This window comes from Oncorhynchus mykiss, chromosome 16 (genome assembly GCF_013265735.2).
Source record: "Oncorhynchus mykiss isolate Arlee chromosome 16, USDA_OmykA_1.1, whole genome shotgun sequence".
Taxonomy (NCBI): Eukaryota; Metazoa; Chordata; class Actinopteri; order Salmoniformes; family Salmonidae; genus Oncorhynchus; species Oncorhynchus mykiss.
In genome coordinates this window covers 70,183,668-70,198,313 of record NC_048580.1, presented here as the reverse complement: position 1 = coordinate 70,198,313, position 14,646 = coordinate 70,183,668, and the positions used below count along the sequence as shown (strand labels likewise).

Sequence of the window (14,646 nt, the reverse complement as noted above, 5' to 3'; positions counted from 1 at the left end):
TTTGAACATCTAAAAAGTGAGAACGTGCATTAATTAGTTTAGGCTACAGACATGTATCACCAGTGAAGCCTGAATCTTTTCCCTGTATCTGCACTGTGCACACGCAGGAAGCTCAGTCATCACCACATTTCAGGGTTACTTGCATAAATGCCACGTTACAAGTAATTTTCATCGAAGAGCAATAATACAACTAGTTGGTAGGTACAAAGCTTAAAAACATCAGAAACAGACACAGTAATCATGTTGTACACAAGTATAGTAAACATTTACTGTTGGCCTTATTAGTAATATCACATTACAAGAACGTATGAGGAAGACTGTCAACCTCCCACTATAACTAGTATCTGCAGGATCCGTTACTGCACTCCTGAGAGGTTTATTTTACACCCTCATCCACCAGGTCCAATTTACACAGTATTAAAGAAGAAAAGTAAGACAGGGACATTACACTGGAAGTCTTCTCCACCCAGGGTTCAACAGGGTGAACTGTTGGGGGTGGCAGGTAGCCTAGTGGTTAGAGCGTCGGGCAAGTAACCCGAAAGGTTGCGAGATTGAATCCCATTGCTGACAAGGTAAAAAATCTGTCGTTCTGAACCACCCACTGTTCCTAGGCTGTCATTGTGAATTTGTTCTCCCAAAATAATAGAAACGCTTGAGTAAATGAGGGATACAAAGTATATTGAAAGCAGGTGCGGTGCCTGAGTAATTAACATATATAAATCATTTATAAAAAATACTGGGTGGGCCATTGTTTTGGCTACGCCCCCATAGGATGACAATGGAGCATGAGTGGTTTGATGTAAATGTAAACCATATGCCAGGGCCATCCATCTCAGTCACCAGATCTCAACCCAATTGAACACTTATGGTCGATTCTGGATCGGTGCCTGAGACAGCGTTTTCCACCATCATCAACAAAACACCAAATGATGGGAAAATGGTGTCACATACCTTCAATAGAGTTCCAGAGACTTGTAGAATCTACGCTTCAATTGAAGCTGTTCTGACTCATGCCTGTATTAAGAAGTTGTTGGTGTTTCCTGTATTTTGGCAGTGACTTGTTTATAGCTGTGGCTATAAATAAAATACATTTTTATTGGTCACATACACATGGTTAGCAGATGTTAATGTGAGTGTAGCGAAATGTTTGTGCTTCTAGTTCCGACCTAGCAGTAATATCTAACAATTTCACAACTACTTTATACACACAAGTGTACATTAATGAATAAGAATATGTACATATAAATATATGGGTGAGCGATTTATTTTATTTATTTATTTATTTTACCTTTATTTAACCAGGTAGGCAAGTTGAGAACAAGTTCTCATTTACAATTGCGACCTGGCCAAGATAAAGCAAAGCAGTTCGACAGATACAACAACACAGAGTTACACATGGAGTAAAACAAACATACAGTCAATAATAAAGTATAAACAAGTCTATATACAATGTGAGCAAATGAGGTGAGAAGGGAGGTAAAGGCAAAAAAAGGCCTTGGTGGCAAGGTAAATACAATATAGCAAGTAAAACACTGGAATGGTAGTTTTGCAATGGAAGAATGTGCAAAGTAGAAATAAAAATAATGGGGTGCAAAGGAGCAAAATAAATAAATAAATTAAATACAGTTGGGAAAGAGGTAGTTGATAGGGCTAAATTATATGTGGGCTATGTACAGGTGCAGTAATCTGTGAGCTGCTCTGACAGTTGGTGCTTAAAGCTAGTGAGGGAGATAAGTGTTTCCAGTTTCAGAGATTTTTGTAGTTCGTTCCAGTCATTGGCAGCAGAGAACTGGAAAGAGAGGCGGCCAAAGAAAGAATTGGTTTTGGGGGTGACTAGAGAGATATACCTGCTGGAGCGTGTGCTACAGGTGGGAGATGCTATGGTGACCAGCGAGCTGAGATAAGGGGGGACTTTACCTAGCAGGGTCTTGTAGATGACGTGGAGCCAGTGGGTTTGGCGACGAGTATGAAGCGAGGGCCAGCCAACGAGAGCGTACAGGTCGCAATGGTGGGTAGTGTATGGGGCTTTGGTGACAAAACGGATTGCACTGTGATAGACTGCATCCAGTTTGTTGAGTAGGGTATTGGAGGCTATTTTGTAAATTACATCGCCAAAGTCGAGGATTGGTAGGATGGTCAGTTTTACAAGGGTATGTTTGGCAGCATGAGTGAAGGATGCTTTGTTGCGAAATAGGAAGCCAATTCTAGATTTAACTTTGGATTGGAGATGTTTGATATGGGTCTGGAAGGAGAGTTTACAGTCTAACCAGACACCTAAGTATTTGTAGTTGTCCACGTATTCTAAGTCAGAGCCGTCCAGAGTAGTGATGTTGGACAGGCGGGTAGGTGCAGGTAGTGATCGGTTGAAGAGCATGCATTTAGTTTTACTTGTATTTAAGAGCAGTTGGAGGCCACGGAAGGAGAGTTGTATGGCATTGAAGCTTGCCTGGAGGGTAGTTAACACAGTGTCCAAAGAAGGGCCGGAAGTATACAGAATGGTGTCGTCTGCGTAGAGGTGGATCAGAGACTCACCAGCAGCAAGAGCGACCTCATTGATGTATACAGAGAAGAGAGTCGGTCCAAGAATTGAACCCTGTGGCACCCCCATAGAGACTGCCAGAGGTCCGGACAACAGACCCTCAGATTTGACACACTGAACTCTATCAGAGAAGTAGTTGGTGAACCAGGCGAGGCAATCATTTGAGAAACCAAGGCTGTTGAGTCTGCCGATGAGGATGTGGTGATTGACAGAGTCGAAAGCCTTGGCCAGATCAATGAATACGGCTGCACAGTAATGTTTCTTATCGATGGCGGTTAAGATATCGTTTAGGACCTTGAGCGTGGCTGAGGTGCACCCATGACCAGCTCTGAAACCAGATTGCATAGCAGAGAAGGTATGGTGAGATTCAAAATGGTCGGTAATCTGTTTGTTGACTTGGCTTTCGAAGACCTTAGAAAGGCATGGTAGGATAGATATAGGTCTGTAGCAGTTTGGGTCAAGAGTGTCCCCCCCTTTGAAGAGGGGGATGACCGCAGCTGCTTTCCAATCTTTGGGAATCTCAGACGACACGAAAGAGAGGTTGAACAGGCTAGTAATAGGGGTGGCAACAATTTCGGCAGATAATTTTAGAAAGAAAGGGTCCAGATTGTCTAGCCCGGCTGATTTGTAGGGGTCCAGATTTTGCAGCTCTTTCAGAACATCAGCTGAATGGATTTGGGAGAAGGAGAAATGGGGAAGGCTTGGGCGAGTTGCTGTTGGGGGTGCAGTGCTGTTGACAGGGGTAGGAGTAGCCAGGTGGAAAGCATGGCCAGCAGTAGAAAAATGCTTATTGAAATTTTCAATTATGGTGGATTTATCAGTGGTGACAGTGTTTCCTATCTTCAGTGCAGTGGGCAGCTGGGAGGAGGTGTTCTTATTCTCCATGGACTTTACAGTGTCCCAGAACTTTTTTGAGTTAGTGTTGCAAGAAGCAAATTTCTGCTTGAAAAAGCTAGCCTTGGCTTTTCTAACTGCCTGTGTATAATGGTTTCTAGCTTCCCTGAACAGCTGCATATCACGGGGGCTGTTCGATGCTAATGCGATGGCCGAACGGCATTGGCAATAGATGGTATAGAGTACAGTATGAAATGAGTAATGTATGGTATGTAAACATTATATAGTGGCATTGTTTAAAGTGACTAGTGATACATTTATTACATCCAATTTTTAATTGTTAAAGTGGCTAGAGATTTGAGTCAGTATGTTGGCAGCAGTCACTCAATGTTAGTGAGGGCTGTTTAACAGTCTGATGGCCTTGAGATAGAAGCTGTTTTTCAGGCTCTCGGTCCCAGCTTAGATGCACCTGTATTGACCTCGCCTTCTGGATGATAGCGGGGTGAACAGGCAGTGGCTCGGGTGGTTGTTGTCCTTGATGATCTTTATGGCCTTCCTGTGACATCGGGTGGTGTAGGTGTCCTGGAGGGCAGGTAGTTTGCCCCCGGTGATGCGTTGTGCAGCATAGAAGTTATTGCGGAAATTGAACTTTTTTTTTTATTGAACCTCTATTTAACTAGGAAAATCAGTTAAGAACAAATTCTTATTTACAATGACGGCCTACCCTGGCAAACCCCAGGCGACGCTGGGCCAATTGGGCGCCGCCCTATGGGACTACCAATCATTGCCGGATGTGATGCAGCCTGGATTGTTGATGCTATGAAGAGTATAATAATGTCATGTATACAGCGTGTGTAATGATGCTACTGCTTGTTTAATAGCAGTGGTGTTGTGGAGGGTAAACACACATGCATTATTTTGCGTAAGGGTTTAGAGGAAACAAAATGGGAGCTTTACTTTATTTACCGCGAGCGGTGATCAGAGTTGACTAAAAAACATTTTTATCACTACATCACTGTAATAGTGAGTATGGATCACATTCCTACACTGCAATGTCCTCCTCCTCACCCAAGATTAAAAAGCCATTCTAAAAGCAATTTGTCATGGACTCCCCAGGAAGGGCAAAATCTTCACAGCTCGTCTTGCTTGTTACATTTTCCAGCTTAGTCCCTTCCCGAAGAAAGACGACGGCCGGGCATGGACATCACGGTCTTGTTTGACAAAAGCAGGAAGGAGGAGGACACACGATCCCCAACGAAGTGGTCAGGCTGGCTTATGATGTACAAGTCCATCTGGGCCAAGTCTGGCTTGAAGCTCACCACCTTCACCTGGGCTTGGACAGAAACAATGATACACTGAATATAGCAGTATACAAAGCATGTTAACCAACAGCTCAACACCTGTGAAAAATGGATGTACTGGGTATTTGTATTTATTTTTACTGTGAAGGGAGTCGTACACAGCCTTCATTTCCCAGAACAAGAATAGACTGACAGGTTTCAGAAGGCAATTTTGGTAATTTTTGGTAATTTTGAGCCTATAATTGAACCCACAAATGCTGACGCTCCAGATACTGAACTAGTCCAAAGGCCAGTTTTATTGCTTCTTTAAATCAGAACAACAGTTTTCAGCTGTGCTAACATAATTGCAAAAGGGTTTTTCTAATGATCTATTATCCCTTTTCAAATGATAAACTTGGATTAGCTAACACAACGTGCCATTGGAACACAGGAGTGATGGTTTGCTGATAATGGGCCACTGTACGCCTATGTAGATATTACATTTTTTGTCATCTGATGTTTCCAGCTACAATAGTCATTTACAACATTCATGTCTAAAGGAAATTTCCCCAAACTTTTGAACGGTAGTGTATGTAAACTCATTTGAGAACTAAATTTGAGAGAAATGTTTTTTCTTGTGCTTACGGATCATATCTGGTTTCTTTTATTTCAGCTCATGAAACATGGGACAAACACTTTCCATATTGCAATTATATTTTTGTTTAGTGTAGATGGTATGTGAGAGATGTGTGGGTAAATACAGTTATAGTAACAGTCCACCAGGGGGCAGTGTTTAACTGTGCCATGGCATTCTTTTCATAGGCATGAACACCACCAAATCAATGAATTAGTTACAAGAAGGGAATTTAAATTTGATATAAAAAGACAGACTGTCTGAATGCTAGGTCATGGAACAATCTCTCTGACCAGTTTCAAAGTGTATTTTTTTGGTAACTAGGCTCAATACCTAAACAACAGTCCTCAGTAATCATCTCTGACTCTACACCTCAATCACAACACTCACCTTCATGGGGCAGGACTTCTTGTCTTTACACTCCTCTGTGCAGCTGACTAAGTAGGCTGCCCTTAGGCCAGTGTTGGGGCCAGTTGCTTCATCAAGTCATCTAGGCTTACCACGCAGTGGGAGTGAGTCAGGGCCTCTAGCTGGAAGAACTAACTAACTAACTAACTACATTTGATTCTGGAGGAGCGTGGTGGCGGCACACTGCCATTGTGCAACTCAGCATTTTTGCGAATGTCAAAGACCCCAGAAAGTAGTCGGCTTGGTTTCCAAATCGACCTGAGGAACCAAATTGGCATTAGCAATTCATTATTTGAATTGGCTAGGCTATAGTTACACCAACTTCAACTATGAAGTTACCTGGTTTAATCACAATTTATATTTGTAAAATAAAAAGCTAGATAGCAATAAATACATTAATCTGCATGAATAAATCAAAGTTAAATAAACTTGACGTTGTAGGCCGTCACTGTAAATGAGAATTTGTTCTTAACTGACGTGCCTAGTTAAATAAATACAACCATAGCCTTACACATCACCAGACCATTATTCAAAAGACACCGGAGTAGCAAACGTTAATGTTTACAAGGACAGTTAAAACAGTTATTACCCATGCAAGGACAATATAAAATGTTGTCGTCACACGTTAACTCTGTAGCAAACGTTAGACTAATTTGTAGCAATATTGCTGTAAGGAAATAACAGACCACAAAAAAAGTTGCAAGTGATTCAGTTTCGCCGCCATTGCGCTTCATTCTCACATCCCAGAATGCATTGGATACTGAAAAAAAGTTTAACCCCCGAGGTGCTGATCTCCTTGTTCAGCTGCATCACTAAAACTTAAATTGATGTGGAATTGGAAATTCATATGATCTTCGATGGTATTTGGAATCTTTAGACACATGTGTGAAAGAGAGAGAGAGAGAGGGGGGGGGGGGGGTACTTTGGTAAAAACGTTTGATGAGATTATCACAGGATTTGTATGTGTAAGGTAAAACCAACCCATACCCATAGACTAGTAACACTTTGTTTGGGTGTGGCCTCAAACCACATTACATAAACTCTTAGAAAAAAAACGGTTCCAAAAGGATTCTTCAGCTGTCCCAATAGAAGAACCCTTTTCCTGTTCCACGTAGAATCTTTTTGGGGTTCCATGTAGAATCCTTTGTGGAAAGGGTTCTTCAAAGGGTTCTCCTATGGGGACAGCTGAATAACCCTTTCGGGTTCTAGATAGCACTTTTTCTAAGAGTGTAGTGCTGTGTGTGTGTTTAAGAGAGAAAGAGTCTGCCTGAATATTTGTGCATTGTATGGGGCATTAAAAACCCTCCCTGTCAATACTGCTGTCAATGAAGACATATGATCTAATTGGGTGATAATCTAATCTTGTTTTATAATTATTGTAATTTAGAAGACAGCAGAAGTTACTGAGGTGTCTTTAGCTTTAAATGTTACACTGAACAAAAATATAAACGCAACATGCAACAATTTCCACTATTTCGCTGAGTTACAGTTCATAAAAGAAGATCAGTCAATTGAAATGAATAAATTAGGCCCTAATCTATGGATTTCATGTGATTGGGTAGGGGTGCAGCCATGGGTGGGCCTGAGAGGGCATAGGCCCACCCACAGCCAATCAGAATGAGTTTTTCCCCACAAAAGGGCTTTATTACAGACTGAAATACTCCTGTTTCATCAGCTGTCCGGGTGGCTGGTCTCAGATGATCCCGCAGGTGAAGAAGCTGGATGTGGAGGCCCTGGGCTGGTGTGGTTACCTGTGATCTGTGGTTGTGAGGCCGGCTGGATGTACTGGCAGATTCTCTAAAACGATGTTGGACACTGCTTATGGTAGAAAAATGAACATTCAATGCTCTGGCAACAGCTCTGGTAGACATTCCTGCAGTCAGAATGCCAATTGCATGCTCCCTCAAAATTTGAGACATCTATGGCATTGTGTTGTGTGACACAACTGCTCATTTTAGAGTGGCATTTTATTGTTCAAGGTGCACCTGTGTACTGATCATGATGTTTAATCAGCTTCTTGATATGCCACACCTGTCAGGTGGATGGATTATCTTGGCAAATGAGAAATGCTCACTAACAGGTACTGTATGTAAACAAATTTCTGCACAAAATTTGAGAGAAATGCACTTTTTGTGCATAATGGAACATTTCTGAGATCTTTTTTTTTTTCAGCTCATGAAACATGGGACCGAGACTTTACATGTTGCGTTTACATTTTTTGTTCAGTATAATAGACAGACTAACCGTGAGCAGTTGATATGTTCAGTGGTGAAATCTCCCAACCCCCTTCTTCCGCAACCATGTGCAGATATGCCTACTCAAGCAGACCAGATACACACACGCACACACACACAGATATGCGTACTCATGCAGACCAGATACACACACACAGATATGCGTACTCATGCAGACCAGATACACACACACAGATATGTGTACTCATGCAGACCAGATACACACACACAGATATGCGTACTCATGCAGACCAGATACACACACACAGATATGCATACTCATGCAGACCAGATACACACACGCAGATATGCATACTCATGCAGACCAGATACACACACACACGCACACACACACAGATATGCCTACTCAAGCAGACCAGATACACACACACACGCACACACACACAGATATGCCTACTCAAGCAGACCAGATACACACACACACACGCACACACACACAGATATGCGTACTCATGCAGACCAGATACACACACGCACACACACACAGATATGCCTACTCATGCAGACCAGATACACACACACAGATATGCATACTCATGCAGACCAGATACACACACACAGATATGCGTACTCATGCAGACCAGATACACACACACACAGACATGCGTACTCATGCAGACCAGATACACACACACAGATATGCCTACTCATGCAGACCAGATACACACACACAGATATGCCTACTAATGCAGACCAGATACACACACACACACAGATATGCGTACTCATGCAGACCAGATACACACACACACACAGACATGCGTACTCATGCAGACCAGATACACACACACACACACACACAGATATGTGTACTCATGCAGACCAGATACACACACACACACAGACATGCATACTCATGCAGACCAGATACACACACACACACACAGATATGTGTACTCATGCAGACCAGATACACACACACAGATATGCGTACTCATGCTGACCAGATACACACACACAGATATGCGTACTCATGCAGACCAGATACACACACACACACAGACATGCGTACTCATGCAGACCAGATACACACACACAGATATGCCTACTCATGCAGACCAGATACACACACACAGACATGCGTACTCATGCAGACCAGATACACACACACAGATATGCCTACTCATGCAGACCAGATACACAGATATGCGTACTCATGCAGACCAGATACACACACACAGATATGTAGGTACAGACTTTCCTCAAAATCCTTCTGCCGTTCTATATGTATGTGAACCTTTCTTACTCTGAATGTAGTTCACTCATTGAGGTCCATGACATGTATGTGACCGTGCAGAATACCAAATGAAATATGTGCTGTAATGAGCTCTGGTCAATCGCTACCAGGTTGTGGAACTTGATGGATTGGCTGTTCGTCCCATTACTTGAGAGGAAACTGCTCAAAGCCCACTCTTACAGGTTCAAATTCAGTCATCGCAATTCAAGGTATTTTCTCAGTCTCTCTTTCATGTGTTTTCTTCTGTCTCTTCGCGGCCTCTTTCTCTGTCTTTCTCCGCTCCACCCCCATCTCTTGAACACACACTGTTTTTCATTGTTAGAGATGACAGTGATGATAAGAATGCAGAGAGACACAACTCCCCACCCTGAGACCTCCTTCAGATGGATAACTGAAATAGATTAACAGACGACGGGCGGCGTATGTTTGTTATTTATATTTATGTCTCTTGTCTCTTTTAGCCTCACTATTTCTCTATTTTAGCTTCATAAATGAGAGATTTACAAATGCTAGGTATGGGAACTTTAAGCCACAGGAAAGGTTGCAGAGCACCGATAAGACAAAAACATTTCCATAATCTGCAAACCTCTATGTATCTATTTGCATTAAAAAAATACATTTTATGTGGATGTCTTTCCATCTGTTTCTATGCTTACTATTGTCTTATCTACCCATCCCCCTCTCTCTACCTTGTCTCTATGTAGTCCCCCTCTCTCTACCTTGTCTCTATGTATCCCCCTCTCTCTACCTTGTCTCTATAAAGTCCCCTCTCTGCCTTGTCTCTATGTAGTCCCCCTCTCTCTACCTTGTCTCTATGTATCCCCCTCTCTCTACCTTGTCTCTATGTAGTCCCCCTCTCTCTACCTTGTCTCTATGTATCCCCCTCTCTCTACCTTGTCTCTATGTAGTCCCCTCTCTCTACCTTGTCTCTATGTAGTCCCCTCTCTCTACCTTGTCTCTATGTAGTCCCCTCTCTCTACCTTGTCTCTATGTAGCCCCCTCTCTCTACCTTGTCTCTATGTAGTCCCCTCTCTCTACTTTGTCTCTATGTAGCCACCTCTCTCTACCTTGTCTCTATGTAGTCCCCCTCTCTCTACCTTGTCTCTATGTAGTCCACCTCTCTCTACCTTGTCTCTATGTAGCCACCTCTCTCTACCTTGTCTCTATGTAGTCCCCCTCTCTCTACCTTGTCTCTATGTAGTCCACCTCTCTCTACCTTGTCTCTATGTAGTCCCCCTCTCTCTACCTTGTCTCTATGTAGTCCCCCTCTCTCTACCTTGTCTATATGTAGTCCCCTCTCTCTACCTTGTCTCTATGTAGTCCCCTCTCTCTACCTTGTCTCTATGAAGCCACCTCTCTCTACCTTGTCTCTATGAAGCTCCTGTCTCTCTCCAACAGAGTCTTATGTCCTCCTGCGTATATGGAAGAGGTGGTTGACCTTTGACCTTTCCTCCCCGTCGACTAGCAGTGATGTCACACCGTCCTTGCTTTATTAACACTCCCCAGAGGACCAAAGAGGACAGCATGTAGACTGAATACTTTTTTAAAGCTATACTTGTGTGCTCAACACACAACACACTACATTGCTAGCATGGAAAGAGACTGAGCGATAAGGAAACCAGGTAGATCAAAGATATTTATCTTATTTCAGTGTTGTACTTTACTGACATCAGGATTGGTTTCCCCTCTTGCGGCATGACAAGGTTATGATGTATTTCTGGTTTGACAGGCAATACTGGGTCCACCCTTTTGCCTTATCAACCTACCGCAGACTGCTGGTGTAGACCGTCTCTTGATGATACCACACCTCATCAAAAGTACTCAGTCACTATTAACCTCTCTCACGATACCTCCCTACCTAGGTCATTACCAAGCCAACTCAACAAATGTAGGGGTATGTTGTCATTGTGAGTAACTATTACTTGTTACCATACTACCACTACGTTATTACATATTTATTCTGCCTTGTAATATAAAGTGTGCACTTCCACAGAAAGTAACATTCATTCAATCTGACATCAAAACAAGGTCTCAAACCCTGTTTAACAGTCACTCCTAAAGCAAGGTCTCAAACCCTGTTTAACAGTCACTCCTAAAACAAGGTCTCAAACCCTGTTTAACAGTCACTCCTAAAACAAGGTCTCAAACCCTGTTTAACAGTCACTCCTAAAACAAGGTCTCAAACCCTGTTTAACAGTCACTCCTAAAACAAGGTCTCAAACCCTGTTTTACAGTCACTCCTAAAACAAGGTCTCAAACCCCGTTTAACAGTCACTCCTAAAACAAGGTCTCAAACCCTGTTTAACAGTCACTCCTAAAGCAAGGTCTCAAACCCTGTTTAACAGTCACTCCTAAAACAAGGTCTCAAACCCTGTTTAACAGTCACTCCTAAAACAAGGTCTCAAACCCTGTTTAACAGTCACTCCTAAAACAAGGGCTCAAACCCTGTTTAACAGTCACTCCTAAAACAAGGTCTCAAACCCTGTTTAACAGTCACTCCTAAAGCAAGGTCTCAAACCCTGTTTAACAGTCACTCCTAAAACAAGGTCTCAAACCCTGTTTAACAGTCACTCCTAAAACTAGGTCTCAAACCCTGTTTAACAGTCACTCCTAAAACAAGGTCTCAAACCCTGTTTAACAGTCACTCCTAAAGCAAGGTCTCAAACCCTGTTTAACAGTCACTCCTAAAGGGATTTAGGAAGTTATTTCGCCACCTCTCCTGAGTGTAACCAAATATGTTTTGTGAAGAGACCTGCAGCTGAACTGCTATAATTTCCTTTGTGTCTCCCTTAGTGGCTTACAAAGTGTATGTGGCTCTATTGTATTGGTTGGTGTTACTCAAAAGGGCTTGTGTGTGTGTGTGTGTGTGTGTGTGTGTGTGTGTGTGTGTGTGTGTGTGTGTGTGTGTGTGTGTGTGTGTGTGTGTGTGTGTGTGTGTGTGTTTGAAGTCTGAATTCATGCACAAGTACAGTTGCTAGTGTTCCACTGTTGCTAATTACAGCTTTAGCCTAACTTGTGTGTCTGTTGAATATTGTTAACACTGAATGAAAGTGATTTTGGGGGGTGGAGTGACGCGTTCCCTATAGAATCACAGATAAATGAGCCAACATGCTACTGTCCTGTCACTGGAAAACCATTGTCTAAACACAATTCTGGGAACTAGTGTCACGGTCGTGTGTAGAAACGGACCAAGGCGCAGCGGATGTTGTGCTCCACATGATTTATTATAGTGAAACTTAGCACAAAACAATATCCCACAAACACAGGTGGGAAAAACAGCTACTTAAATATGATCCCCAATTAGAGACAACGATTACCAGCTGCCTCTAATTGGGAATCATACAAAAATAAACTAGAACACCACATAGAAATAAATAAACTAGATCACTCCCATTCATGTCCTGACCTACTTCACCATAGAGAAACAATGGCTCTCTATGGTCAGGGCGTGACAACCAGATACAGGTGATTGAGGGAGGGTTGGGAGAAAAGGGTGAGGGGAAAGAAATTCATCAGTGTCTCCTGACCCCTCCTGTCTCAGCCTCCAGTATTTATGCTGCAGTAGTTTATGTGTCGGGGGGCTAGGGTCAGTTTGTTATATCTGGAGTACTTCTCCTGTCCTATTCGGTGTCCTGTGTGAATCTATGTGTGCGTTCTCTAATTCTCTCCTTCTCTCTTTCTCTCTCTCGGAGGACCTGAGCCCTAGGACCATGCCTCAGGACTACCTGACATGATGACTCCTTGCTGTCCCCAGTCCACCTGGCCGTGCTGCTGCTCCAGTTTCAACTGTTCTGCCTTCTTATTATTGGACCATGCTGGTCATTTATGAACATTTGAACATCTTGGCCATGTTCTGTTATAATCTCCACCCGGCACAGCCAGAAGAGGACTGGCCACCCCACATAGCCTGGTTCCTCTCTAGGTTTCTTCCTAGGTTTAGGCCTTTCTAGGGAGTTTTTCCTAGCCACCGTGCTTCTACACCTGCATTGCTTGCTGTTTGGGGTTTTAGGCTGGGTTTCTGTACAGCACTTTGAGATATCAGCTGATGTACGAAGGGCTATATAAATAAATTTGATTTGATTTGATTTGATCAAAATCTGTTTATTTTGCTCTCTCTGAAAGTGTAACACAATGTCTTCATTCTTACTGTACATTACGTAGTGTACATTATCTTACTGTACATGACCACAACCATGATTACCGAGCATTAGAATTCTACGAAAACATAGCAATCAAACACATATGAATATGAGCTGGGGAAATACGTTTCTCACATCCATTGAAGCATAAGCAAGGCTGGGAACACATTTACTCAAAATGTGGGATAGAACAACCAGGGCAAATGGCAGATCCTTCTTGCATTGTACATGGACAGAGAGCCAAACACTTTCCCTCTCACCGTATCCTAACATCTCTGGCGCTGGCAGGCGGTGATGGCTCTTTTGGTGGTTATGCTATGCGTCTAAGCTGTTCATCGCCAGCCTCTGGTAACATAAACCACCCGTCTGTTTTAATACCAAACACATAAAAAATTAAATAAAAAGCCAAACTAATTTCCCAACAATCGAGTACTCTGGGCCTAAACGAAGGGATGGTTGAGTATTCCACTGTTGAGGAAATACACTCCAGATGGGAACAAATCGTCCCCTACTAATTGCCATTGTATTCATTGATGCCTGTTTTTCTGGCTTTTTATTCTGAGATGGCAAGGGGGCCTGGGAAGGGAACACCACCAGTTTGGGATGTGGCTGATGTTTAGAAAGAAGCTCAAAGTAGAATGTGAGGAAGAGGTAAATTGGGATAACACTAGAAACCGTTTGGGATTAGACTACTGCATGGCTACTGATCTTTACAGATTGGGATTAGACTACTGCATGCATACTGATCCTTACAGTTTGGGATTAGACTACTGCATGGCTACTGATCCTTATAGTTTGGGATTAGACTACTGCATGGCTACTGATCCTTACAGTTTGGGATTAGACTACTGCATGGCTACTGATCCTTACAGTTTGGGATTAGACTACTGCATGGCTACTGATCCTTACAGTTTGGGATTAGACTACTGCATGGCTACTGATCCTTATAGTTTGGGATTAGACTACTGCATGCATACTGATCCTTACAGTTTGGGATTAGACTACTGCATGGCTACTGATCCTTATAGTTTGGGATTAGACTACTGCATGGCTACTGATCCTTATAGTTTGGGATTAGACTACTGCATGGCTACTGATCCTTACAGTTTGGGATTAGACTACTGCATGACTACTGATCCTTACAGTTTGGGATTAGACTACTGCATGGCTACTGATCCTTATAGTTTGGGATTAGACTACTGCATGACTACTGATCCTTGCAGTTTGGGATTAGACTACTGCATGGCTACTGATCCTTACAGTTTGGGATTAGACTACTGCATGGCTACTGATCCTTACAGTTTGGGATTAGACTACTGC

At 42.7% G+C, this 14,646-nt stretch overlaps 2 long non-coding RNA genes across 3 annotated transcripts; one reads left to right on the top strand and one right to left on the bottom strand.

The window, feature by feature from the left end:
• Positions 1-3,883: 3,883 nt before the first annotated feature.
• LOC110492666 lies at positions 3,884-6,522 on the bottom strand. Of its 2 annotated transcripts, none has more exons than XR_002469055.2 (3): positions 6,382-6,522; positions 5,678-5,953; positions 3,884-4,701 (listed from the first exon to the last, which is right to left on the bottom strand). It is a non-coding gene; the product is annotated as an uncharacterized LOC110492666 (long non-coding RNA). The 2 variants fall into 2 exon arrangements; XR_002469054.2 differs by having other exon boundaries at positions 6,285-6,466.
• Positions 6,523-10,455: 3,933 nt separating this feature from the next.
• Positions 10,456-12,939, top strand: LOC118939578. Its single transcript, XR_005036612.1, has 3 exons — positions 10,456-10,809; positions 11,050-11,094; positions 12,880-12,939. It is a non-coding gene; the product is annotated as an uncharacterized LOC118939578 (long non-coding RNA).
• The last annotated feature ends 1,707 nt before the right edge of the window (positions 12,940-14,646 follow it).